Source organism: Dama dama, chromosome 8, assembly GCF_033118175.1.
Source record: "Dama dama isolate Ldn47 chromosome 8, ASM3311817v1, whole genome shotgun sequence".
NCBI lineage: Eukaryota > Metazoa > Chordata > Mammalia > Artiodactyla > Cervidae > Dama > Dama dama.
The window spans coordinates 53,105,096-53,132,827 of record NC_083688.1 but is presented as its reverse complement, the minus strand read 5'-3'; the positions used below and the strand labels follow the sequence as shown (position 1 = coordinate 53,132,827).

General features: G+C 36.9%; 1 protein-coding gene across 1 annotated transcript in view; it reads right to left on the bottom strand.

Annotated features, from left to right (window-relative positions):
* TMEFF2 (transmembrane protein with EGF like and two follistatin like domains 2) overlaps positions 1-27,732 on the bottom strand; it is a 275,270-nt gene that overhangs the window by 28,993 nt on the left and 218,545 nt on the right. The gene's annotated exons all lie outside the window — the stretch shown is intronic.

Genomic DNA, 27,732 nt, shown 5'->3' with positions numbered 1-27,732 from the left:
GGTAATAGTGAGGAATAAAAGAGACTATCCATATGAAATTCTCTGAACAATAACTAGCAAATAATAGGCACTTAGTAAATGCTTTGGTTTTTGTCAAAACCAAAAACATCATTGTCATGTTTTCGAACAAATCTAAAGGAACTAAACAAGAATAGAGCAATAGACCTAGAACTAAATATTCTGTGTCCTTTTTGTGTCCCTTTGCTTTTGTTTTTCATGGAAATGCATGTCTGCAGAGAAATGCCCTGGCTTGCATTTATGAGTCTGAAGAGGGAAAAAAAGCAGCCTTTGGAAGAGAGAGTCAAGCTCAGTCTCAGCAAAGCCATTTTATTGTTAACCTTTTTTTTTTTTTTGGCAAATTACTTCACTCGTCAAGGCCTCACTGAAAAAGAAGGAAACAGAAAAGCAAACAGGCAAACACACAGCCATGTGATAGCTGGGTAAAGATAAGGGTCAAAGAGCAAAACAGAAACACCCGGACCCCGCGGGAGTGAAAGGCTTCCTTCTCCTCAATTTTCAAATGGTTGAGACAATGGTACTACCTGTTAACACTTGTGAGGCAATAAGATCTCAGGCTTTGGAGCCTGACTGTGTTCAATTCTGATTTTTTTCTACCCTCCAACACTGTAACTGCAACCAAGTTATTTAACCTTTATGCATGTTGGTAAAACATTTATAACAATGTCTGACACACAGTAAGTACCTAATAAATTAGAGCTGTTTTAAACTAATATGTGTAATATGTAAATAAGATTTTAAGTGTAAAGAAGCATTTAGCACAGTGCCTGGCACGTAGTAAACTCTTAATAAACAAAAGTGCCTGTTATCATCTTTCCTGGAGGAAGGGTATCTAAGCTGAAACATGAAAGATGAACAAGAATTAGACAAATGAAAGAAGAATGAGTATTCCATGTTGGAATGATACATGCAAAAAGTCAGATGGGAGTCAGAGTAAGGCTTGTAGTGAAACTGGCAGTTTATGGAGGTAGGGACATAGTTTAAGGAGTGTGTGTACTCACATCAGGTCCAACTCTTTGTGACCCTATGGACTGTATGTATGACCCTATGGACTGTAGCACACCAGACTCCCCTGCCCATGGTTCTCCAGGCAAGAATACTGGAGTGGGGTTGCCATGACCCAGGGATTGATCGCACGTCTCTTGCATTGCAGGCAAATTCTTTACCCACTGAGCCACCTGGGAAGCCCCTAGGGAGTGTGGTATATGCTGTAAAAGTTATTGTTGTTTAGTTGCTAAGCCATGTCCAACTCTTTTGGGACCCCAAGGACTGTATCCCACCAGGCTCCTCTATCCATGGGATGTCCCAGTCAGGAATACTGGAGTAGATTGCCATTCCTTTCTCCAAGGGATCTTCCTGATCCAGGGATCAAACCTGGGTCTCCTGCATTGCAAGCGGATTCTTTACCACTGAGCCACCTGGAGCCACTTGTAGCACCCTTTAATAAAGCTGGCACACACTCACTAGCACATCTAAATATGTGCACTGGTCCCACTGGTGTGGAGGCTGTCTCTCCAGCAGGATCAGCAGGTCCATGCCATGCTGGTCTTATCCAGCCTCTGAGCACGTGTCATTGCTGGCCTCCTATGGAAGGGATTCAGTTATATTCAGTAGTGGATTCTGGCAAGTATCCTGGGGGACTGAAGAACCCTCAAAAAAAAAAAAAAAAAAAAAGCCAGTGGGAAGGATTATAAGTTAGTAAAGATACTCTTTGTTTTGACAACCTACCAAGGAGACAAAAGCCATGGTGTTTCTATCTCTAACGAAAGAATCTCTTCTCCTTGAAGTCTGGTAAAAGAAATGGCACTCTTTCTTGGCAAAACAAATATATATCAGGTTTCGGTTATTTCTCAAACTTCTAGCAATGTTAAAGTGTAATTTAAGTCACTTATTAATAACAACAGATCCTATGACTTGAAATGTATTCTTAACGCATAGATACAAGAGTTGCTGATTTGGTCTATTCTTATGGAAACAAGTTTGTTACAGTAAGATAACATCCACATTCCTCTTTTTAAAAATAACTATGTTTTTATGTTTGATGGAATCATGAGATTCTGTAATATATTAGAAAAAACCATGCATGATATTCAGCCATTGTGGCAGTATATCATAATTATTCAGCTTTCTTCTATCATTAATGACAGAAGATTCTGAATAAAAACATACTAATATCTACCAGATGTTCAGAAAAACAGAAATATCTCCACATCAGCACATTTTAGCAAAAAGTCAACAAAATGTTCTCAACTTCTTTTTCCATTTTTAGTTCTCAGAACATGCTCTTTGATATGATATTTTTAATCCTCATTAGGGACTGCTTCTGGTTCCTTTAATATCCTCCACAAGAGACTGACTATATAGTTTCAAATATAACCAACATGCATCTTGCTACCTTTTCCCCTATTACTCTATATGTCAAGAGGCAGGCTGGTATAATGGAAAGAGATCAACCAGCTATGTGGTCAAAGACATATCAGTTTACACATAGTCTCATCTTAATAGCTAGGTGACCTTGGGAAAATTGTTTAAACTTTCTGAACCTGAGTTTCTTTTTCTTTACAATGATGAAAAGAATTCTTTCATTGAGGGGTTATTTCAAAGAAAACACTAATAAAGTGCCAAGTATTCAGCCATATTCAATAAAAGGTAGCAATTATCTTAGCCATCTGAAGACTATTATGGTTTCTTGGTTTCCTTTGATTATTGGATTTTTCATTTTTTCTTCCCTATTGATACCTTAACCTTATTAAATTTCTTCTTTTTTTCTAAAATTCATGTTTTCCTCTTCAGTTATCAGTCTAGAAACTTATCCTCTTAGCCCCAGCTCCTTTATAAACATGCTATGCCAGGATGAGGGCTTTGTTGTGCTTTATAACACCCAAGACAAAACCCTGGTGCATGTACTACCTGACACATTGCAGTTAGTTCTTCCTGCTAGGAAAACAACTCCCACATGGACTCCATGAAATAGCAAGTAAAAGTGGAATAAATCATTTATTATTTTTTCCTGTGGTGAATTCCATGCTGTCAACTTAGGCAGGAGCAAATGGCCTGTTGTAAAAATTATCCTTGGGAAACCTGGTGCTCAGGAATGGGCTGCCTATCCATTGAGGCTAATTAACCCCTCTGGAAGCTAAGAGCGCCTAAACAATGCAGGAAAGACTTAGTTTTTAGAACGGCGCCCTGGTATCCTGGAAGGATAATTCATTTAATATAGAGGAATCCCTATGTGATAGTTTACATACTATGGTTTACCAGAGGAATTTCCCCAAGGTGACCATCTTGAACCACCTTGAACCAAGACAACTGAACAAATAATGAAGAAGAAAGAGGTAAAAATTCAAAGTCTTTGCTTTTCAGTCCGAAGTTTAGAACCTCACAGAAAAAACAATCCTGATACAGAGGTTAAGCAGAAAAGACATTATGAGAGTCCTAATTTCCAAGTCCGTATTTAGAAGGAAGCACACCCTTGACAGGAAGTTGTCACCCTCTTGGATTTGTGAAATCCTTTTCTTCTACTGTTTCATATCTATTTCCATTCAAATACTGTGGGATTAGAATTCATTTTGGCCAGGTGGTCTTTAACCTGGAGTGCTACAGCTGTATTAAGAGGTAGTAAAGATGTGTTCTTCTATGTCTTGACTCACTGCTATGCTATCAGTTTATTTTGATTTAGAAATTGGCTAATGCTACACAAAATCTTCCTTCCTGGAATTCAGAGAGCAGCTTATTTATATGTAGATGTAGCTATATGACATTTTCAAATGCCATACATTTGCATATGAAGGTCTCTTTCTTCCCCTTTCAGTAAACAGTCTCTGCTATTACTTCCAAAGCATTGCTTAGAATTACATTTTCTATACAAGTCTTTCCTTAAATGTTTTTGAAATGCCCAGTAGAGATACAAAATGAACCCCTCAAGTTGGAATCCACTTTTTAGGGGTGAATATATGTATGCTTATACACACACACACACATAAGAAGACAGAGATTGATTCACCTGTTTCCATGGCTTTGGGCTAAAAGTTTTAAAAAATGATAAATACTATCATTATGGTAAAAATTTCTCAAGAGTAAAACAAAAGTGGCATTAAGTTGATATGGAGCATCCTTTAAACATTCATAGAGTTTGGTTTCTACATAGATGACTATCAGCCTAATTCATTTATTCAACAAATAATTATTGAGTTATCTCCTATATACCAGACATTTTTTCCTAGGTGCCCTGTCTATAGAGGAAGACAAGACAAATTCCCTGTCCTCATGAAGTCTACACTGTAACAAAATAAGACAGAAAATAAAAAGGTAAAAATGAGCACATTAAAAACATTCTGTCCTCATTCAGTGCTGTGAGGAAAACCTAACAGTACTGGTGGAGAGAATACATGGGCTGCTGGTGGACATTAAGTAGAATGGTTGGCAGGCTTTCTCTTGAAAGATAAGAAGGGTCCTACCAGGGGACCGGATGAAGGGTGCATCTTTAAAAACACAGAAAAGGCTAAGGTCAAATAGTACTCTTTAAACATAATACACAGAAAAATAAGTTTGCAATAAGAAGGGTGTTTTAAAATGCAACTCAGAGTGAAATGACTGTTTTTTTGACATTAGAGTTTTAAGAAACATAAAAGAAGAAGGAGGGCTTTCCTGGTAGCTCAATGGTAAAGAATCTGCTTGCCAGTGCAGAAGACACAGGAGCCGAGGGTTCTCTCCCCCAGTCAGGCAACCCATTCTTGCCTGGAGAATTCCATGAACAGAGGAGTCCATGGGGTCTGAGTGTTTCCACACTTTCCATTTGCGTTCAGGGCTCCCTAGTATGGGCCCCACTGTTTCCCAGGGATATATCCTGGGTTGTCTCTGCTTTTCCCTCACCTACATTCCCTGACAGCCCAAAGCTCAACGTCCTTTTGAGGATGACCAATGCAAAGAAATAGAGGGAAACAATAGAATGGGAAAGACTAGAGATCTCTTCAAGAAAATTAGAGATACCAAGGAACATTTCATGCAAAGATGGGCTCGATAAAGGACAGAAATGGTATGGACCTAACAGAAGCAGAAGATATTAAGAAGAGGTGACAAGAATACACAGAAAAAGCGTACAAAAAAGATCTTCATGACCCAGATAATCACGATGGTGTGATCACTCACCTAGAGCCAGACATCCTGGAATGTGAAGTCAAGTGGGCCTTAGGAAGCATCATTATGAACAAAGCTAGTGGAGGTGATGGAATTCCAGTTGAGCTATTTCAAATCCTAAAAGATGATGCTGTGAAAGTGCTGCATTCAATATGCCAGCAAATTTGGAAAACTCAACAGTGGCCACAGGACTGGAAAAGGTCCGTTTTCATTCCAATCCCAAAGGAAGGCAATGCCAAAGAATGCTCGAACTACCGCACAATTGCACTCATCTCACACGCTAGTAAAGTAATGCTCAAAATTCTCCAAGCCAGGCTTCAGCAATATGTGAACCATAAACTTTCAGATGATCAAGCTGGTTTTAGAAAAGGCAGAGGAGTCAGAGATCAAACTGCCAACAATTGCTGGATCATTGAAGAAGCAAGAGAGTTCCAGAAAAACATCTATTTCTGCTTTACTGACTATGCCAAAGCCTTTGACTGTGTGGATCACAATAAACTGTGGAAAATTCTGAAAGAGATGGGAATACCAGACTGCCTGACCTGCCTTTTGAGAAACCTGTATGCAGGTCAGGAAGCAACAGTTAGAACTGGACATGGAACAACAGACTGGTTCCAAACAGGAAAAGCAGTACATCAAGGCTGTATATTGTCACCTTGCTTATTTAACTTATATTCAGAGTACATCATGAGAAACTCTGGGCTGGAAGAAGCAAAAGCTGGAATCAGGACTGCCAGGAGAAATACCAATAACCTCAGATATGCAGATGACACCACCCTTATGGCAGAAAGTGAAGAGGAACTAAAGAGCCTCTTGATGAAGGTGAAAGAGGAGAGTGAAAAAGTTGGCTTAAAGCTCAACATTCAGAAAACTAAGATCATGACATCCGGTCCCATCACTTCATGGCAAATAGATGGGGAAACAGTGGAAACAGTGTCAGACTTTATTTTGGGGCGCTCCAAAATCACTGCAGATGGTGATTGTAGCCATGAAATTAAAAGACGCTTACTCCTTGGAAGAAAAGTTATGACCAACCTAGATAGCATATTAAAAAGCAGAGACATAACCTTATCAACAAAGGTCCATCTAGTCAAGGCTATGGTTTTTCCAGTAGTCATGTGTGGATGTGAGAGTTGGACTATAAAGAAAGCTGAGCACCAAAGAATTGATGCTTTTGAACTGTGGTGTTGAAGAAGACTCTTGAGAGTCCCTTGGACTGCAAGGACATCTAACCAGTCCATCCTAAAGGAGATCAGTCCTGGGTGTTCACTGCAAGGACTGATGCTAAAGCTGAAACTCCAGTACTTTGACCACCTCATGCAAAGAGTTGACTCATTGGAAAAGACCCTGATGCTGGGAGGAGTTGGGAGCAGGAGGAGAAGGGGACAACAGAGGATGAAATGGTTGGAAGGTATAACCGACTCAATGGACATGAGTTTGGGTAAACTCTGGGAGTTGGTGATGGACAGGGAGGCCTGGCTTGCTGCAGTTTGTGAGGTCGCAAAGAGTCGGACACGACTGAACTGAACTGAACTGAACATCATTATTTTCAATCCACTTCTCTCCTGACCTCTATCCCCATGTGTTCCTTTCTATGCTGATGTCCTCAAATAAAACAGGTAAAAAATGGACTCAATATTTTGTCCCCAAATATTCTCTTCCTTATACTGTTTTCTTTGTCTTAGAGAACGGAACTATCATTCATTTAGGCAGCCAAACAAAATCTGTCACATTTTTCTCGATTCTCCCTTTCTCTTGACTTTCATACCCAGTCAGTTGGCAAAGCTGATAACCTTTTAGCTCTCAAATCCATCCCAGATCTGTTCCTCCCTCTCCACTGCCACCACCATCAATGGCATTTATGCTTCATTGTTCTCTAGTTAACGCCATGTTCTCCTACCTCATTTTGCCTATGTTTCTCTCTCTTTAGCCTATTCTTTGCTTTGCTGTCAAGTTTTTTTCCTAATTAAAACTATGACATCACTTAAGATACCTCAATGGCCCCTTATGAGCAGAGTAAATTTCAACTTTCCTTGAAAGTGGAAGTGAAGTCGCTCAGTTGTGTCCAACTCTTGGTGACCCCATGGACTGTACCTGCCAGGCTCCTCCATCCATGGGATTTTCCAGACAAGATTACTGGAGTGGGTTGCCATTTTATTCTTTGAAGTTCCTCATTGCCATTCCCATCTTAGCCCTCTTTTCCCTTTCCTTATCCTATACTTCAGCCACTCCAGACTATTTGCCAGCCCCTAAAAAAAGCCTGCCTATCAATGCCTCTTTGCCCTTTCAAATGCTGTTCCCTAGTTTTATAATGCTCTTTTCTCTGCCACCAAGTTAAGTACCAACTTCTCTGTAATACCTCCTACTTCTCTTATTGCCAGTCGCAGTCACTCCATCAGCTTGAGTCTCTGCTCTGTTATATAAGCATCTCTGAGCTATACTTTATTTCTAGAAAGGACACCTTCTCCCCAAGCAGGTTGTGAGGAGATAAGACAGCATGTTGTGTGTGTGTGTGTGTGTGAGTAAACACAAATATAACACAAATATAAATATATATGCATGTGTGTTAGTCACTCAGTCGTGTCTGACTGTTTGCAACCCCATGGACTATAGCCCACCAGGCTCCTCTATTCATGGAATTCTCCAAGCAAGATACTGGAGTGGATTGCCATTCCCTTTTCCAGGGGATCTTCCCTACCCAGGGATCAAACCCCAGTCTCCTGCACTGCAGGCAAATTCTTTACCATCTGAGCTACCAAGAATGCCCATATATACTCATGACACAAAGTAAATGAAAAATAAATATATTTTTCTACTGTTTTCTATTGTTTTACTTCTACTTCAGCACTCTTAGTCCTTTATTTTCTAATTACTGTAAAAAGTTATTTGAATAATCATCATTTTGTAAAAAGGGCTTGTTAGAGTAACGTGACTCTGAATTTCTGAGAGACAGGCCTGGATGTAGTTTGCCTCTGAATTCTCTAATTTATAAAAAGTAAAAACAAATATTACCAGAATCAGTAAGAAATTGCTCTGTTTTCATAAAAATTCACTAATATTAAAATTCTGCAATGCATCTTCCTAATGTGTAGATGGGGGCGGGGCGTGGGTCTTGGGTTGTTCTGTTATATCTGCGACTTTGAAGTCTTGGATTCTGCAGCCTGAGAACCAGGGCACTTTATTTGATGGGTGTCACAGTTAAAATCATATCCCTTGAGAGTGTCTGAAAATAGGTGGAACTTTACTAGGCTTAGAACTTGCTGTTTTGATGAGCTCGGACAACAGTGGTGACTACAGTAAGAATGATTCTGAAGAGGCACTCTGCTAATTTGCTAATCATTTTCAGGATTTTAACATATTGAGGCAGATTCTGGGGAAATTCACTGGACTCACTCTTTAGTCTGTGGCTTTATGTGTCATTGCTGTCTACAGTAATGGATGAGATTGTCATCTGGAACAGACACTGATATCTATTCAAGGCCTATGGTTTACAGAGAAGACAACTAACACTCTGGGAGGTTACGATCAAATACAGGACCTAACATGGGTCTCCCTGGGGCTTAGTGCATAGAAATGATGAGAATCACAGGTGCCTTAAATCCCAAGATTTTCCCACCTATATGGAAATGCCTCTGTTACTTAAAGATACTATAACCCTGCTGTTTATGACCCACCTCCCAGAATATTGGAAATAAAAGCAAAAATAAACAAATGGGACCTAATGAAACTTAAAAGCTTTTGTACAACAAAGGAAACTATAAGTAAGGTGAAAAGACAGCCTTCAGAATGGGAGAAAATAATAGCAAACAAAGCAACAAAGGATTAATCTCAAAAATATACAAGCAACTCCTGAAGCTCAATTCCAGAAAAATAAATGGCCCAATCAAAAAATGGGCCAAAGATCTAAACAGACATTTCTCCAAAGAAGACATACAGATGGCTAACAAACACAGGAAAAGATGCTCAACATCACTCATTATCAGAGAAATGCAAATCAAAACCACAATGAGGTACCATTACACACCAGTCAGGATGGCTGCTATCCAAAAGTCTACAAGCAATAAATGCTGGAGAGGGTGTGGAGAAAAGGGAACCCTCTTACACTGTTGGTGGGAATGCAGACTAGTACAGCCGCTATGGAAAACAGCGTGGAGATTTCTTAAAAAACTGGAAATAGAACTGCCATGTGACCCAGCAATCCCACTCCTGGGCATACACACCGAGGAAACCAGGTCTGAAAGAGACACGTGCACCCCAATGTTCATCGCAGCACTGTTTATAATAGCCAGGACATGGAAGCAACCTAGATGCCCATCAGCAGATGAATGGATAAGGAAGCTGTGGGACATATACACCATGGAATATTACTCAACCGTTAAAAAGAATTCATTTGAATCAGTTCTAATGAGATGGATGAAACTGGAGCCTATTATACAGAGTGAAGTAAGCCAGAAAGATAAAGACCAATACAGTATACTAACACATATATATGGAGTTTAGAAAGATGGTAACGATAACCCTTTATGCAAAACAGAAAAAGAGACACAGATGTCCAGAACAGACTTTTGGACTCTATGGGAGAAGGTGAGGGTGGGATGTTTTGAGAGAACAGCATTGAAACATGTATATTAGCAAGAGTGAAACAGATCACCAGCCCAGGTTGGATGCATGAGACAAGTGCTCGGGGCTGGTGCACTGGGAAGACCCAGAGGGATGGGTGGAGAGGGAGGAAGGAGGGGGGATTGGGATGGGCAACACATGTAAATCCATGGCTGATTCATGTCAATGTATGGCAAAAACCACTGCAATGTTATGAAGTAATTAGCCTCCAACCAATAAAAATAAATGGGAAAAAAAAAATAAAAACAAACAACAAAAAGACAACTAAGTTCTAAGGATGTAATGTACAGCATTAACACTGTTGTATGGTATGTATAAAGCTGTTAAAAGAGGAGAGCCTAAGAATTCTCATCACAGGAAAAAATTTTTTTTCTTTTCTTTTTACTGTATCTATACAAAATGATGAATGTTAACTAAACCTATTGTAATCATTTCACAATATATGTCAATTAAACCATAATGTTGTATACCTTAAACATAAGAAAAAAAAGATAAAATAACCCATGTCACAGGAATTAGCAGAAGAGAATGGAAACAGGTAAATGGGAAAAAAAAGTCAAAGAGGATGGAGAAAGTGTTATACTAGTTTTAAGATTTCATTAGACATAAAATAGAAATGTTAAAATGATTTGAGATCAGTGAAATACTTGACTTAGCTGATTTTAGGGATTGTGACTTTTACACTAAGAATAATAACTGAGATATACCATCATATTACTTAAGTTTCTGTTGCTGAATATATTTTCTTATCAAAATTTCTATTTAATTTTAACATAGAACACAATATTCCTTGGCATTTGAGTGTTGACAGTTTTATCACAACAATTTTTCTTTAACCCCTTAAAGTTTTCTTTCCTTGTAAGTTGTGTTTTAACCCCTTGGAATCATTTCCCAAGAGAGAAATACTGTGGAGTTTATAATGAAAATCATTAGAAATCAGAATTCATTTGCCAAAAATTAGATTGAAGTGAAAATTGCAGTAGACAGAGGAATCCCAAACATCTTCAGTTTCCATTAAGCATGAAGGGACTCTGAGCAAAGTAATTTCTTGGTAAGAAGTCTGGCCTACTGTAGGATTCCACTGCCTCTTTTGTATTTGACAGTTTCAAACACATGGTATATACCCCAGTGCTCTAAAAACACAATGCGGAAGGGGAATGACCAATAATAGACATTGGTACATCAGAATAATATGACAAATTGGATGAACTGACAGGCAGGTGATGAATAGTTTTAACATGACCCTAAAAATAGTGAAGGAATGTTTGCACATTGACACTTCTCTAAAGGCAGATGGATATGCATGACCTGAGCTTTTAGACAGGTGTCAGGAATATTGATGGTTGATATAGGAATGATCATTTTCTTGGCACTGTTGCAGTAGACAGTTTGCATGATTAATGATGCATCTTAGGCTTTTTTTTTTCTCCTCAGGGCAGAAAGGGATATGATCCTTTGTAACCCCAAGGAATGTAAGAATTCTACCTTCAGGGTAAGGCAGGAAAGCTTTATTCACCTAAAAGCACCATTTCCTTTTGCAGGGGGGTGGGGGGTGGTGGTGGTGAAGAAATAGTAGGAAAATAAACACGTGATTGTGACATATGAGATGACAGTGCTTAGTAGAATGATTATAACACACTTCTTATGAACAGGGTTCTACCCCAGGGCAGAGGAGTCTTGCATAGATCTGAAAGCACAGAGTGCAGTAAGCCTGGGCTCTGACAAAACCAAAGCAAACTTTGGCTTTGGAGTGGATTCGATCACATACAGGGCTTGAGTGAACATCTAAGAACCACTTCCAAAAGAAACAGTACAAGACCAAGGGCAGGAAATAGGAGGTGAGATCATCTTCCTAATGTTTATATTCATTTCAGGTTTTCGAGACAATTTTCTGATTCAAATCAACTCAATATTGTTTCTAAATGCTAAATCTAGTGAGAAAGGGCTTTTCTTTTCCAAGAATAATACTGTTTGCTCAGGTTTTTAAAATGTCACATAGAGCAGTGAATGAACTCAAGGCTCAAGATTAAATACAGAGTCTAAAAATAGTTTGTAGATATATTCTGCTAAACTCTGAGCATCCCATCTACTAAAAATATTATAGTAGATAAAGGTAAATATAAGCTATGGGTGTAAACTCCAAAAGTTTTTTTTTTTCCTTTCATTTTTCAAGGAATAAAGGGCAAGCATGGAATTCAAGTTCCTATAAAAATCTTTGGTGATTAAGGTGATCAAAAAAACAAGCAGTCTAGTTCTCCAAAGAGATATAAATATAGGATGGAGGCTCATTTGTATGAGGGAAAGTGGGAAGAATTTCATCTTCATGTACACAAGTGATTTGATTATTTATTTATTTTCCATTTACTTGGAGAGAGGACAAGAGTTATAACTTAAAATCTGTGCTGGTACTAGAAATGTTTACATTTGTATTTATTGATTAAGTTATCAGTGAGTAAAACTCATATCCAAAATGTAGAAATGATAGAGTGTGTCTTACCTAGAATAGGCCTTTAACAAATTTAACTCATAATTTTAATTGGTACCCTTCTACATTCAAATTCTGTAACAGAGTTCTCTTGGTGGTGGTTTACTGGTTTAGTTGCTGAGCTGTGTCCGACTCTTGCGACCCCATAGACTGTAGACCGCCAGGTCCTCTGTTCATGGGATTTTCCAGGCAAGAATACTGGAGTGGGTTGCCATTTCCTTCTCCAGGGGATCTTCTGGACCCAGGAATTGAACCCGGGTCTCCTGCATTGCAAGTGGACTCCTGCATTGCAGACAGATTCTTTACCAACTGAGCTACCAGGGAAGCCTGGTAGAGTTCTTTTAATAGAGCTAAATCATATTACCTTAAACTAATACAATTTTTACTCAAATTCTGAAACATTCTACACATGTTGAGTACAGTGAACTCTTCTGTTACTTAGGAGCACATTGAAAGAAAAAAAAAAAATCATTGTGACAGTATGAATGGTTGCCCCAAATAGCCCTTGTGCTTTTAGAAAATGGAGCTTGAGCTTAAGCCAGTCAGTAGGAAACAGAATTACCTGAAGCATAAATTCTAAGCTTTATACACATTCAAGGGAAGACTGTCTAACACAGCCTTGCCATTTTTTAAAAAAATGATCCAACTAATACACACACACAGAAAGAGGAAAATAGAAATCTAGAACCTAAAAAATTTTAATTAAAAAAAATTAGATACAATTATGCTATCCAAAGTAAATAATTATTTCAGTCTTGAGAACAATTAAAACCTTAATGCCAACATGAGAAACATGTTAGAATAAGAAGTATCCATATCCTAAATTTGTGCCAATAATAATTCCTTATAACTCCAAATGAATCTCATCTTACAAAGGATTTTCATTTTCAAAACATGTGAAAAGGCAGAAAAGATATAATCTTCATTTATGATTCTCAGGGAGGTTAGGAGACTTTCCCAGATGATATAATATTTGTAAGTTGAGCAAGTAGGTTTAGAATTTAGGTCTTTTGTCAACCTGTCCAGTATGTTTCTCACAATAAAAACATTTCAATGGGGAATTAACAAACCATATACAGAATAATATTCAATAAATGGATACAGGGCTTTCCTGGTGACTCAGTGGTAAAGTGCAGGAGACATGGGTTTGATCCCTGATCCAGGAAGATCCCACGTGCTCAGAAGCATCTAGGCTTGTGTCCCATACTATTAAGCTTGTGCTACACAGCCTGGAACCATAACTACTGAAGCCCAAGTGCCCTGGGGCCTGTGCACTGCAACAAAAGTCCACGCAGCAAAGAAGATTCAGCACAGGCAAATTAAATATATTAATTACCTAAATTTTAAAAATTGATTATAGATACTTGTATGTTATTTCATTTGTCTATACCAGACAGATTTAGTTCATTTTTTTTAGTGACTAACTTTTGGCATAAAACTTGTACAGATGAAAAAAAAAATTCCCATCTTTCAGAGATAGTTTTTAGAAAGAACATCATAAGTTTTTCAAAACATTAACATATATATCTCAGACAATTTATTTACCAATGCTTCCTTCTTAGATTTTTGTCTGTTTGTTTGCTTCGGATAAAGCCCAATGGTACACGTACTATATGAATAGGTAGTAGTATAATCTAAGACAGAAAATAGCACTGCTGTGAAAGTTCTTCATTTGTTTCAACACTAAAGTAATTACTGTAGCAAAGACTTGCTCATTTATCATTTCCTGTTGTCTTTGCTATTATTCCAAGTTGTCTTTTAAAACAAATATCCTCATTGTCCTTGTTGCAAAACCAATAACTTTATTTCACTAGGTATGAGAGCAAGCCCCTGCAGTCAAGTTCATTCCCCATTCCAAGGAGGATCTGTGCCTGGGAGCCGCTAAACTAACACACATAGGTGTCCTTTCCTGAGAGAGGTCTAGCTGAGTTCTAGTGTGCCTTTTAAGAGGCTTCTCCAGGCTCACCTTCATTTTCAACTATGAAGGTTTTCATGAACACCTGAGATCTACAGCCATTATCAAGCATGTGGTTCCATGAACAACATAATTTCAGCCTTAAGAATTGCTGTTGGACACTTAAATAGAATTTAGCCAGCCTGATTTTAAATATATTCCTCTGAATCAGGTTTATAAAGATTTCTACTGAGGAAGTGCCAGATAATAAAAGAAGCTTTGAAATAGTTGCTGTTGCCTCCTCAGAGAATGTCATTAAAGATCTTTCAAAGGCAATGTTTGGCTCAGCGATTTAGTTAAAATGTTTTAAGGAGTAACTAATATGAACACATCTGCCTACAACTCGGGAGACCTGGGTTCTATCCCTGGGTCAGGAAGATCCTCTGGAGAAGGAAATGGCAACCCACTCCAGTACTCTTGCCTGGAAAATCCCATGGATGGAAGAGCCTGGTAGGCTACAATCCATGGGGTCACAAAGAGTTGGACACGACTGAGCGACTTGACCTTCACCTTAACATGAACACAAGGATGACACAGCTTTGCAGTGAAACAGAGCAGGGACCGGGGTTATCAGACTGCTAGCTAAGAATACTACGTAAGATAAGGATCCAGTTATGACTAGGGGACTTTCCTTAGTAACTTATGACACCTAAGAGTATAACTTCCTTTTTAGCTAGATGCATTTTCATCATTCAGAAAATGCATCCCTTCTTATTGTAAAGACATTGAGAAACAGACATTCCTTCTTATTTGTAAAGCTCTAAAGGATATTTCTATTTATGAGACAACCATCGTTTTTAAAAAAAGACTGTATGTTTCAAACAGTAAGATAAAAAGAAACTTGGACTAAGCCAGCTATCCTTGATTTAGGGTTATGTCTCCTCTGTGGCACGGGAAAACTGAGAAATGATTAGAGGACCCAGTTGCAGACTTCATGGTGTCACTTAATGGCTAGAACCTAAGTAATGTATATGCGTGTGTACTAAGTTGCTCCAGTTGTGTCTGACTCTGTGACACTCTGGACTGTAGCCCGCCAGGCTCCTCTCTCCATGGGGATTCTCTAGGCAAGAATATTGGAGTGGGTTTCCATGCCAGTATTCCAGGGGATCTTACTGACCCAGGGATTGAACCCTCGTCTTTTACGTCTCCTGCATTGGCAGGCAGGTTCTTTACCCACTGAGCCACCTGGGAAGCCCTACTTTCCTATAATTTCTAACACCATTAAGCAGGGTTTGCAAACCTTGACACTATTGGCACTTTTGGCTAGATAATTCCTTGTTGTGGGGACCTGTCCTCTACGTTGTAAGATGTTTAGTATAGCAGCAACCCTGGCCTCCACCTACTAGATGTGCGTGTACCTCCTCATCCCCAGACAATTAAAAATGCCTCTAGAAATTGTCAACTGTTGCCCCAGTTGAGAATCACTGGCACAAGGAAATGGTCAATGACTTTCCCTCAAGATCATGCTTTTTGGTTTTTTTTTTTTAATTTTTTTTTAAGATCATGCTTTTTGAACTAAAGTTGTGTATTTGATTATAGAATCCTAAATCCAGAAAGACTTCATTATAATATAATTTTACTTTCAAATTTTACTGATGAGAAAACTTAAGATTCTTAGAGGCTAAATACCTGTCTAAGTTTCAACGAGGTAGGTTAGAATAAAGATGACACTAAGTCAAAATTTTTGCATTCCTATTCTAGGCTCTTTCTCCTACAAAATGCTTTTTGTAAGTTATTTGCTCTGAAATTAAAATAAAATTAAGAAATAAATATGGCTACCTATATCATTGGAGAATATCCTTGTAGAGAATTTAAAACAGTAGACAATACACATAAAATTTCTACTTGATTTTGGAAAGAGCTAAGTGATCCTATTCCAGTATATTATTTTCCTGATATGATGATGATAATAATCATGATTATAATGAAGATGACAGTGGTTTTCTTAGGATAACATTACAATTAGCTGTATTTCCTAAGCATATACCAATTCATGGCTAATGTGAACAGCTAACAAGCATATTAAATTGCAGAAAGCAGTCAGCTTGAATGTTAGAATAGACTTTCAACAGTATGCTTAGATAAGTGAGAGGTAACGGTTGTCTATCATTGTTGATGGGTGCTCTGCCTACTGTTAATTATTTTGCATGTAGAAGACAGTGTGGACACTTTCTTTAAATGACTTTACAGATAAGTTTCCCTTGCCTGCCTGTTGGCTCCTCATATTTCTATCACTACATTTCATTAAAAAATCAGAAACAAAGGCATATGTCCCAACTGGGGGGAAGGGTGAGTGGCTGGGGTTTGGAGATAGGAGAGAGATTTGCTCAGAGATCATCTCAAACAACTAGAAACCTTCAACTTCCCTGGGGCTCTTTAAATAATGGAAAAATAAATAGGAGAAAACCCGCTGGTGCAAGATTTGTAGAATAATTGTGACAGTACATGAACAGTCAATCTGCAGAAGTGAATTTGGATGTGTACTGCCTGACAAAACACTAATTGCCTGTTGGTTTAAACTCTGTAGACTAATAACACGATCTTTCTGGAATACTTAATTTCTGGAGGACAAATGGAGCTTGTTTATAGGCTTCATTTTCTGAACGATTTTTAAAATTTTATTCAAAAAATTTTTTAGTTAAACAGACATTGATTTCTGTTATTAAATGAAATGCTCTCGGGAAGAGGTTTTCTGATGTATGGCTGGCTTTGAGTCTTAGAAAATGTGAAAGATAAAAGCAATGCATGCGTGCTAAAGTCGCTTTAGTCATGTCTGACTCTTCGCGGTCCCACGGACTATAGCCAGCCAGGCTCTTCTGTCCATGGAATTCTCCAGGCAAGAATACTGCAGTGAGCTACCATGCGCTCGTCCAGGGATCTTCCTGTCCCAGGGATGGAAATTGTGTCTCCTTTCTCCTGTATCAATCCGCAGGGGGGGTTCTTTACCACCAGCACCACCTAAAAGCAGTCGATTTTTTTTTTTTTTTTAATTTGGCCTTGAATATATGTTATAGAAAATGGCAATCCACTCCGGTATTCCTGCCTGGAAAATTCCATGGACAGAAGAGCCTAGTGGCCTACAGTCAGTCCATGGGGTTGCAAAGAGTCAGATGTGACTGACCAAGTAACACTTTCTTATGTTACAGGAATATTATATAACACTACCAAACACTGATGATTCATTCACAGTTCCCCACAGAATCCTCCATCTCATTCTGTTTGGAATAATAAATAAACTTGATCTGTTTGTATTAATGAAATGAAACATTAACAATGTCACCATAAAGGAAATTTATTGGCATAAATGCTAAGAATTATTTTAGGATACACCCAAAATATTAAACTTGCTTTCTAAGATTTACTCATTTTTCTTAGTTATTGGTCAAACCTCTTTGAGTTATATGTTAAGGAAGGGCTTTGAAAGATAACTTTGCATAAAAACTTTTGCAACTTTCAAAATGTAGAAGGACCTATCAACCCAATATGGTTAATATTGATACTCATACCAATATTGTAATTTCTTGGGGGAAAATCCCAGAGGAACTCAGAAGTAGGAAGAAGGGATTGCCCTGTGCTTTTCCAGAGCACTAGAAAGTCTTAAAGTCATGAGTTGGCTTTTGGGAGAGCATGTCTAAACTTTACTATATCTAGAAAAATAGGTAGATTGGATAAGAACACCCAGAAATGGAAACTCATCAAAGGAGAGTTACATAGGCCAATAGCGTTACTGTTAAGTGCTAACCATGGAAGAGGAAATCCTGGCTAAAGGCACTTATTATCTATATAAATTTGAGGACAAGAATATCTCTATTATATAGCCTTTTGTATCAGGCTGTCTTAGTTTGATTCCTTAAACATCTAAAGAAAATATGCTCTGTTCAGATTCACTAAATGACCTCACTATAACTGGGCTTCTTGGAGAATTCAACTCTAAGAAGAGAATGCATTGGCTGAGGAACCAAGAGCTCTAGACAATTCTATCTTATTGCAAATCTGTACACTGACATTGAATCTTGGTTTACCGGGGAGGTAACAGCTTACTTTTAGAGTGTTGAAAACATAGATCTCTGAGTCCACAAGTCTAAGAGATCTATCATGAATTTAGTAAATATCCAATTCTTGCGCTGTCCTATCCCAATAGTCTTCCCCCTGCTCCATGGCTCAGATGGTAAAGAATCTGCCTGCAATGCAGGAGACCCAGGTTCCATCCCTGGGTCAGGAAGATTCCCTGGAGAAGAAAATGGCTACCTACTCTAGTATTCCTGCCTGGAGAATCCCATGGACAGAGGAGGCCGGTGGGCTACAGTGCGTGGGGTGGCAAAGAGTGGGACACGACTGAGAGATTAACACTTTCACTTTCACTATGCCAGTTGCCTATCTCTACCATCTCCACTACGTGATGGGCTGCGCTTGCTGGTTCTCTGCCCTTGACTAAACTTGTCTCTGTCTCCCAACTTCAGCCACTTCCCAAAGCTCACCTGGAACTGTGCTCCATAATTGGCAAAATCCCCTCTATTGTCAGATCTGTCACTCAAATTCTCATCTCTCTTCTTGCATACTGAAGCACTAGCTTTCCCTGAGAGTACCAAGTCCCTTCAGCTTTCAGGACTCAGAGGTGGGGATGGCATGCTTTCCTCTTTGGTCCTCCTTACTATTTTCAGGTTACATTCCTCAAGCCTTATTATAGATCTTCATGCACTTTTATGCCTAGAGTTTAGCTCATAAGTTAGATTTCTCTTGGTTCCATTTGAGTTCAGACTGAAAGTCTGAGCGTCTTACAAAGGATCAACTAGAGGGAATAAGCTACAACCCATGAAACAAGTGGCAGTGTTTAGAAATGCATTTCCTCTGAGAGATTTTAGTTTTTCAGATATTTTAAAATATTTTTAGTTGATTATGTTTGTATACAATCTCAAATTGTCAAGATGTGAGAATTGAATTTTTAATGTGCTTGATAATGTGGGTTCATATATTTGGGGCATGTCAGACTCATTAACAAAAGAAGTAAATCAAAGTGCTGTAGATATTTTGGGTTTTTTGAAGCTGCTTGAATTCTAGATATTAGTTTTATGGAGAACTATGTGTCTTGAAATCATACGGAGAATTTGAACATATCCTGCTCTTCTTTCAGTTTCACATATTCTATCCATACTTAAACTACTGTTCCTTAGGAACAGAAATGTCATGTTTGAGGTAAAAAGGTAAACCATCGTGGAGAATTATTTCACTTTCATCAGTGATACCAAATATTTGAATTCAAACATCTTTTCCTCTTTCCTAGGCCAAGAAGACTTGTTTTTCCTCGATGGTCAGTTTTTGTTAAAACTATTTATTCTGACTTTGACACTTTCCCTAAATACTCTGCACAAGTGGAAAAAACTCCTGTATACTCTGGGATATAAATGACTAATTTTAAAGCTCAACTAGAAAAAAAAAAAGTGACACCAAGATCTTGTAGTCCTGTCAAATGTTATGTCCTCTTATTAAATTCCTATTTGGATAACATAGTGTAATAATCTGGTGACCACGTTTTTTAAATGATCAAAATATACCATACATAACATTGTGTTGACTAGAGGAAAACTGAAAAAATGACCATGTGATAAATTTGACATACTAACATGTCAAAGACTTAGAGATGGCAGGTGCTTAATAAGTGTTTCTTTATAGGTGAATTAAAAAATCAGCCAAAGGATCTTGCAATAAGTTGTTATATGACTTGGGTAGGAAAAAATAAAACTTTTGTACTTTTATGATCTTATAAATGACAGTATATGTATAAAAACTCTGAACCCATATGTGAATAGACCATGTCCCATACAATGTGTTACATTTCCCATAAAATAAATTCTTTTAAGTTGTCAGACCAAAAGGAAACTAACAGCAATAGCTAGCTTACTTGCTGCTTGCTAATGCCTTATGTAACATCTTTCTTTCTTTTTTTTTTTTTTTTGTATAATTGCTTTACAATGGTGTGATAGTTTCTGCTGTACAGCAAAGTGAATCAGCTATATGTATATATATATCCCTTCCCTCTTGAGCTCCCGCTTCCCTCAACCCCACCCCTCTTGGTCATCACAGAGCACTGAGCTGAGCTTCCTATGCTATATGGCAGCTTTCCACTAGCCAATTATTTTACACATGATAGTGTCCATGGGCAGATGAATGGATAAAGAAGATGTGGTACACATATAAAATACAACATTGCTCTGCCATAAAAAGGAATGAAACTGGGTCATTTGTAGTGATGTGAATGGACATAGCGTCTGTCATATAAAGTGAAATAAGTAAGAAAGAGAAAAACAAATATCGTGTATTAACACGTATATATGGAATCTAGAAAAATGGTACAGATGAACCTACTTCCAGAAAAGAATAGAGATGCAGACATAGAGAATGGACATATGGACACAGGAGATGGGGAAGGGAGGGATGGATGAATGAGGAGAGTAGCATTGACACATACACACTTACATTTCATCTCAGCTCAAACTTCAGCTCTGTGGGAGTAGGCTTATTACTGAACAGATAAAGAAACCGAGGCTCAGAATGGTTAACTAACTGATTCAAGTTTAAATAAGCAATAATAACATGGCCAGTGTTTCAACTCAGCCCTGTCTGATTTATAATGGCTTTAACCACTAAACTGGCTGCCACACCTTCATGGGAGGGAAAAGTTGATAAGTAACACCTCATGGTGAACAACTTGTTTTAGAAAAAAAGTGTTTCAAACAGGAAAAAAAAAAAATGCACATAAATGATGCAGGGTGCTTTTATGAACTGGGGCATAAACACAAAGTTTTCCAGCATGTCTAGCAAGGCCCAAGGCAACTCTTCAGTAGAAAACCTTCATCTGTATTGCAAATACTATTTCTGTGTTTATCTATAACCATGAACATAACATTATATTACAGATGACTGGCTACATGATTTTATGGGGAAAACAATGAAAGCACAGAAGTTCAAGAGAGCAGGAAAAATTGTGAGTTAGAGTTCATAGAAAGCTTTATGAATTTTGCAGTACTCTAAAGTAAATCCCAGAGGGGAAAATACTCAAATTGAGACACTTTCCCTCAGAAATCTTGAAAAAATCTTGACATCTTAATTCATTTCCTGAACTTAAATATTCTAGGCTAGTCTGGTGGCACTGTAATAGCCCAGGCAAACATTTTTATTTATTTCACTGTTGATACCAATATTTGTGCTACAAGCTGCTGTCTGTATTTGCTGCTATTTATTTATTTATTTCCTACAGATCAAATTATTGGCCTAGACATAACATGTTTTCCAGTGAAGTGTTCCTTGTGCTCACAAGCAAATAGAAAAAGCTTCCATTTTAAATGCAGATTTTTGCCACATGACTGAATTAGTTTGTATTAAAAATTTGATATGTAATCACTTGGCATTCATATATATATATGAATATATATATCATATATATTCAAGGCAAATAGTAAATAAATCAAGCAAGTGCCTTTTTTGCATGGATGGATGGTCAATACGTCAAAATACTGCATCCAGCTCCAGGTCAACCATTTAGCGTCTTTGAGCCATGCTTTTATTTCCCCTAACTATTTCTAACACTGTTTTATTGAATTGATGTTAAAGCAAATAAGGTAATGTGGATGGATCTTTGTAAAACTACAAAGTGTCACACACACACATTTTCTATTAATGCAGGATTACTTGGTAACAAATCCTGTTCCCTTTGGCTTCTCCCGTGTATGTGGATAAATAGGAAACAGAACAGGAGAATTTTAAAGCCAAACAATATAGTGCTTATAATATAAAGACATAAGTTCAAAGAGAAGAGTAACTCTGGAGCATCTCACAGCAATGGGGATATCATGGTGAAACAGTTTTGACTCTGGATTCAAAAGGGGTTAACCTTTAAAGTGTAGTGTCAGTCCCAAAGCCTCTAAGAAAGTTAGGTAGTGACGCTTCTCACCTGATCTCTCACCATTCACATTTTGCTGGAATCTGAAATTAGCAAAGATGCTTTGAGCCTTAGGTCTATCACACAGTCTTTTTACTTAATCTTCCTGAACCTCCATTTCTCACCTGTCAAATGAATATAATATCTCCCTCACATTTCGGTTGTCAAGACTGAAGGAGACAATATATGTGAAAAGCCTTTGTAAATTGCAGTGGCTTCTACAGAGAACAAGTTATTATGACAATTCACTTAGGCTATCTAGATACCCTTTCAAGATGTCAGTTTCCTCTTAATGTAGAAAAATGGGTTGATGGAATAATAATAGGATGGATAGAATTTGGTTTAAATGTGTAGTTCTGGTTATTTTCTTCCATATTTCAGACCTGGGCTTAATATCTTAGTTATTGCTTAAAGATAAGGAAAAGAGAACATTTCCTAAAAATTAATCCTGCCTAAATTTTATAAGAAATAGTGAACAACCCAGTGTAATGTAGATCAAGTAGACACATGGACTCCATAACTAGACAGAGCTAAGAAGAGCCTGGCTCCCTCCCTAGAGTGGGAATGACTCAGGACTTATTTTCCTCATTAACAACTAATAAAAACAGGAGGATTTCTCTCCCCCATATACAGACTGTAATCTAATATATCCTTTATCTTTACTCAAGCTTTCTGACTGTTCTGTTATCCTGTTGAACCTGTAGCTACATGAGAAAGACAGACTGAGTGTGCTTTCTCTTAGAGCTATTTTCCTCAGTATTCTGGGTTATTTATTTTTCAATTTGAAAACATACATGAATGTAACTAATTACTTTAGTCTGCCACAGGAACCCTGTCATTGAGTTATACATATTTTAATGCTATGGTCTAGAATGATATAAAAAATTGATTTAAAAGTCCCCAGCTATATAAAGAGACTCTTGGCATATTTTATAAAAATCACTGTTGAAGATCTTATCCATTCTATATTTTCCAGTGATGCCTTATAAGATCTACACTAAATATTTCCTTAGAATTTAGTTCCAACGAAACTGTGGCCTCTGAACTGATTATTTTGATCAGACAGTGAAAGAGCTAAGCTTCATTTTAGCAGAGATTTCCATTGACATGTTCACCTTTGTAAAGCTCAGGACATCAGAATGCATATAACAGACCAAATATTTGTTGAATGAATTGATTCAATCATGATTTCTCTTTTCGTATTGATTGCAAGAATGCTTAGGGCTAAATGCAGTAACTGTAATAGTCTATGTTGCTGATATATTTATTTTCCTCAACAGTTCTGCTTTTATGTTTTCAATTTCTCTTTAAAAAAGTTCATTGACTATATTTTAATAGTAAGTTGCTGCAAATACTTTTGGAAATCAGTTAAAAAATATATTTTATTTTGGAAATTTATTTTGTAAATTAATTAAAAAATACTGCTAAATGCAGTAACTGTAATAGTCTATGTTGCTGATATATTTATTTTCCTCAACAGTTCTGCTTTTATGTTTTCAATTTCTCTTTAAAAAAGTTCATCGACTATATTTTAATAGTAAGTTGCTGCAAATACTTTTGGAAATCAATTAAAAAATATATTTTATTTTCCAGATGATAAAAGACAGACTAGTTTAACTTCATGATTGTTTTGCTTGTTTGCTTTTTTTTTACATCTAATAACTTATAAAATTAAGCATATTTTTTACCAGAAAAAATATATAGTCATTTTTATGAAGCATGACCAGACTTTCAGACAGAAAAGCAACCCAATCAGAAAATACACATATCAGATGAAGAAAAACAACATAGTTGCACTTCATTTCTTTTTTCATTACAAGACATGAGGGCAACACACACATACACACATCTATGAAGACAATGTTGCAGATTTCAAAAGATGTAAAACATTTGCTATTTAAAAACTTCCAGAAGGAAAGTTTAATATTAGCATTTTGAAGCAATGGAAATCCCTGAAAGCCCCAGCTTTGTGGTTTTATAAAACTGTGTTCTCTGAACATTTCTGCTAGTGAACAAGAAGACCTAAATCTAAGCCCACGTTAGACTGATGAAGGGAGAATAGCATTAAGTGGCTTGTTTAGCTCATCAGACAGGGATCCTGTCTGCCTTGAAACAGAGACCCAAAGCTCTTGATTCAGGACTCACTAATGCCTTGAGTCTCATTAAAGAAGAAAGGGCAAAATACAGACCCCAAGTCAGACATAATCAGCAAGTGCTGCCGACAGGGATGATCGGACAAGTTTTTTGGTTTTTAGTGTCCATTTCAGGTTTGTGCCTGGAAGAGCCTGGCGATTCACGGCTCTGCATAAGCCCAGTCAGGATCTAGTCTTGCTGGGGGCATGGTTCTCATGGTTTGCATTCATTTTTTCATAAATGAGCTACTAGTCCTTACTTGGAGTTTCTCTTTTTAAGGTTATATAAAAAATGAGATACAGCATATTTATTTTTAGATTTAGGCTTTCTTTAAAGTGTATTTTCGTTTTTGTAATCATATATATGTGTTCTTATACTAACAGCTTCAAGGTAGGCTCAAAGTGAAGAAAGTGGGGGGAAGCTAAGAGTTTTAAAGTATAATATTAAAGACAGGTAAGGAAAAAAAGGAGAACGCATTAAAGATCTGTACCTCTCTGTGGTGCGAGAGCACATGAATGTTTGTCTAACAGGGGAAGTGACGGACATTAAATTAGCTGTGAGCACTAGCAAACTTCTAGGAAAAGGAGTCACCCAGTTCCTGTTTTCCCTCCTTGGGGAGTTTTGAGCTTGTGAAACAAATTAAGAGGACAATAACTACTGAGTCTCCATTTGGTGCCCTTTTACTTTTTCTAAAGCTTGAGTCCCAAAATTCAGGAAAATTCAAATACTATGGGAAGGTTGGAAATGCTGAAAAGTGAAAGTGAAAGTCGCTTAGTTGTGTCCGACTCTTTGCGACCCCATGGACAATACAGTCCAGCAGTATTCTCCATGGAATAGTGGAATTCTCCAGGTCAGAATACTGGAGCGGGTAGCCTTTCCTTTCTCCAGGGGATCTTCCCAACCCAGGGACTGAACCCAGGTCTCCCACATTGCAGGCAGATTTTTTTACCAGCTGAGCCACAAAGGAAGTCCTAGAAAGGCTGAGGGACATGACTATTTTTTGGGCACAGGAGCCCGGCAGGCTACAGTCCACGGGGTCGCAAAAAGTCGGACACGATTGAGCGACAAAGCACACACAGCATGACTATTATTTAAATAATGTCTAAAAAGTGTATGAAAGTGAAAGTGAAGTTGCTCAGTCGTGTCTGACTCTTTGCGACCCTATGGACTGCAGCCCACCAGGCTCCTCCGTCCATGGGATTCTCCAGTCAAGAGTACTGGAGTGGGTTGCCAGTGTATGTATTACATTTTAATAAGATCACTGATGAAGATAAACATCTAAATTAAATCCAGGGGAATTTTAAAGTGTGCAATCAATGTTTAATTAGAAATTGCAAGCTTCCATTGACATTATCTTTGTTCCTGTCTTAAATCTGGATTTCAACACATGTTATTTTTAAACTTTACTTTTTATCTCAAAAGTTTTTCTTTGGGATTTACTAGATAAGTCTGATGTCAGATTAGAACATCTTTGACAACATTGAGTGTCTAGGTAGTTTTCATTTGCATGTACTTAAAAACACATTCTTATGTTCAATAAAGACATAGATAGGAAAGAAACAATGTCAACTAAAAACATTGACACTGAAGACCAGAGATGATCTGTTTGAAACCAAACTCAAATATAAAATATTTTTTGGAATAAAAATTCAGCTTCCCAAACTGTTTGAAAATGGATAAACCATTAATATGCAGTATGCATAATGTTGAGAGAATTGCATACTCCATTCCATTCATTGATACAAAGTTATACATGCAAATATATTTGCACATTGATGCTAATCAACTTGAACTGTTCTTTGTTTCAGGGACAAAATTCTCAGGAAGAGGTTTGATTTTCCTATGAGTTCAATGGAGAAGATATTCACAAAATGTAACATTTTTGATGATTTTTTTTCTAAATGAATTACTTTACAAAACAGGTATAAAAATATTTTAAGTGCATTTAGTAACTTACTCCTTGTATAAAAGTGAGATTCTTATAAAATCTCCAAATATTTTAGGCTACAGTAAAATTAAATATGTCAGATGGTGATTTAAAACGCCAATATATAGTTATTATTTATAATAAAATATAGAATTTAAATTTGACATCATTTAATATGTAAAACATTCTATTAGCTCCAGACTTCAATGTTCCATTATTATCTTTCATTACTTTCAGTATTTTCCTATAGATCAGCATATTCCAAAGTACATTCTTGGTGACACTAGCAATGAAAACTATGCCACAAAAAATGTGTTATTCATCAATAAGTTTGATAAAAGCTATGTGTTATGAGGAATTATTCACAACTGTGTTGTGTGTGATAATGACATAATTTTATTTCAAAAGAGTTGATCTTTGAGAGATGTAAGCTAAAGTATTTATGAATAAAATGATGTAATTTCTGGAATGATTTCCACATATTTTGAAAGTGGAGAAAGACGGGTGTGGGGATGGGGTTAGGTCAGCCATGGATTGATGCTACTCGGTTTGAGTGATGAGTACCTTTGGGTTCATTTTACTATATGGCCTACATTTGTGTGTATTTTGTATATATGAGAAATTCTGCACAAGACATAAAAAGCATTAAATAAATAAAAGATGCATATTTCTGAAAAGTTTTATACTGCACGTAAAAGCTATGAGGAGTTCTAGGTTAAAAAGAAAAAAAAAATCGTTTGTTTATCTGGAATCTTCTCAAGCTACTGACCATGGACTCTTCTTTTTGAGGAACATGTATCAATAGGTCTCTTGGACATTTTGGAAACAGCTATACAATATCTATGTAGAACTAATGTCTTTTTCCAAGGATCATTGTTCATGATAATTCCAGACTACTAGAGCACAAAAAAAATTTATTTATGTGTTGAAAATTAAGGTAAAAATGGAAAAATTTTAAAAAGAATTATTTCCAAATTCTGAGGTTTGAAGTATCTATAAGTAAAACATCTAATTTTAAAAAATTTCATCAAGATTTATTATGTGTATAAATATACTGGCAGAAATAGTGCTAAAGGAAATGCAGTTTCAAAAAGAGTGAATAATAGTCCATATTTCAAAAGATAAGCATTTTTTCCATCGGATATTAGCCATAAATCTAGTTATAGATATTTAAAAACTAAATGAAAAACTGTTTTAAAAAAACTACATATCATTACCAACCTCAATAATTTTATTATATTTTTATCCTAAATTTCTATGAAATTTAAGAATCTGTTAAAAATCATATTTGAATACCCATAAATTATTTCTCACTCAAGCAAACTATATTAGGCAAAATATTCCTCAGAATAATATTCTATAATTGCTAAATAAGATTTACATTTCTGCATAAAATGCTTTATAATTTTGCATGTGTCAGAGTATAATTTTACTCTATAAAATTATAAATGTATAATTTTGCATTTTAGTTTCTAAGTAAATTATTTTATTATTTTTAAAATAAATTAACCATACCTTTTAAA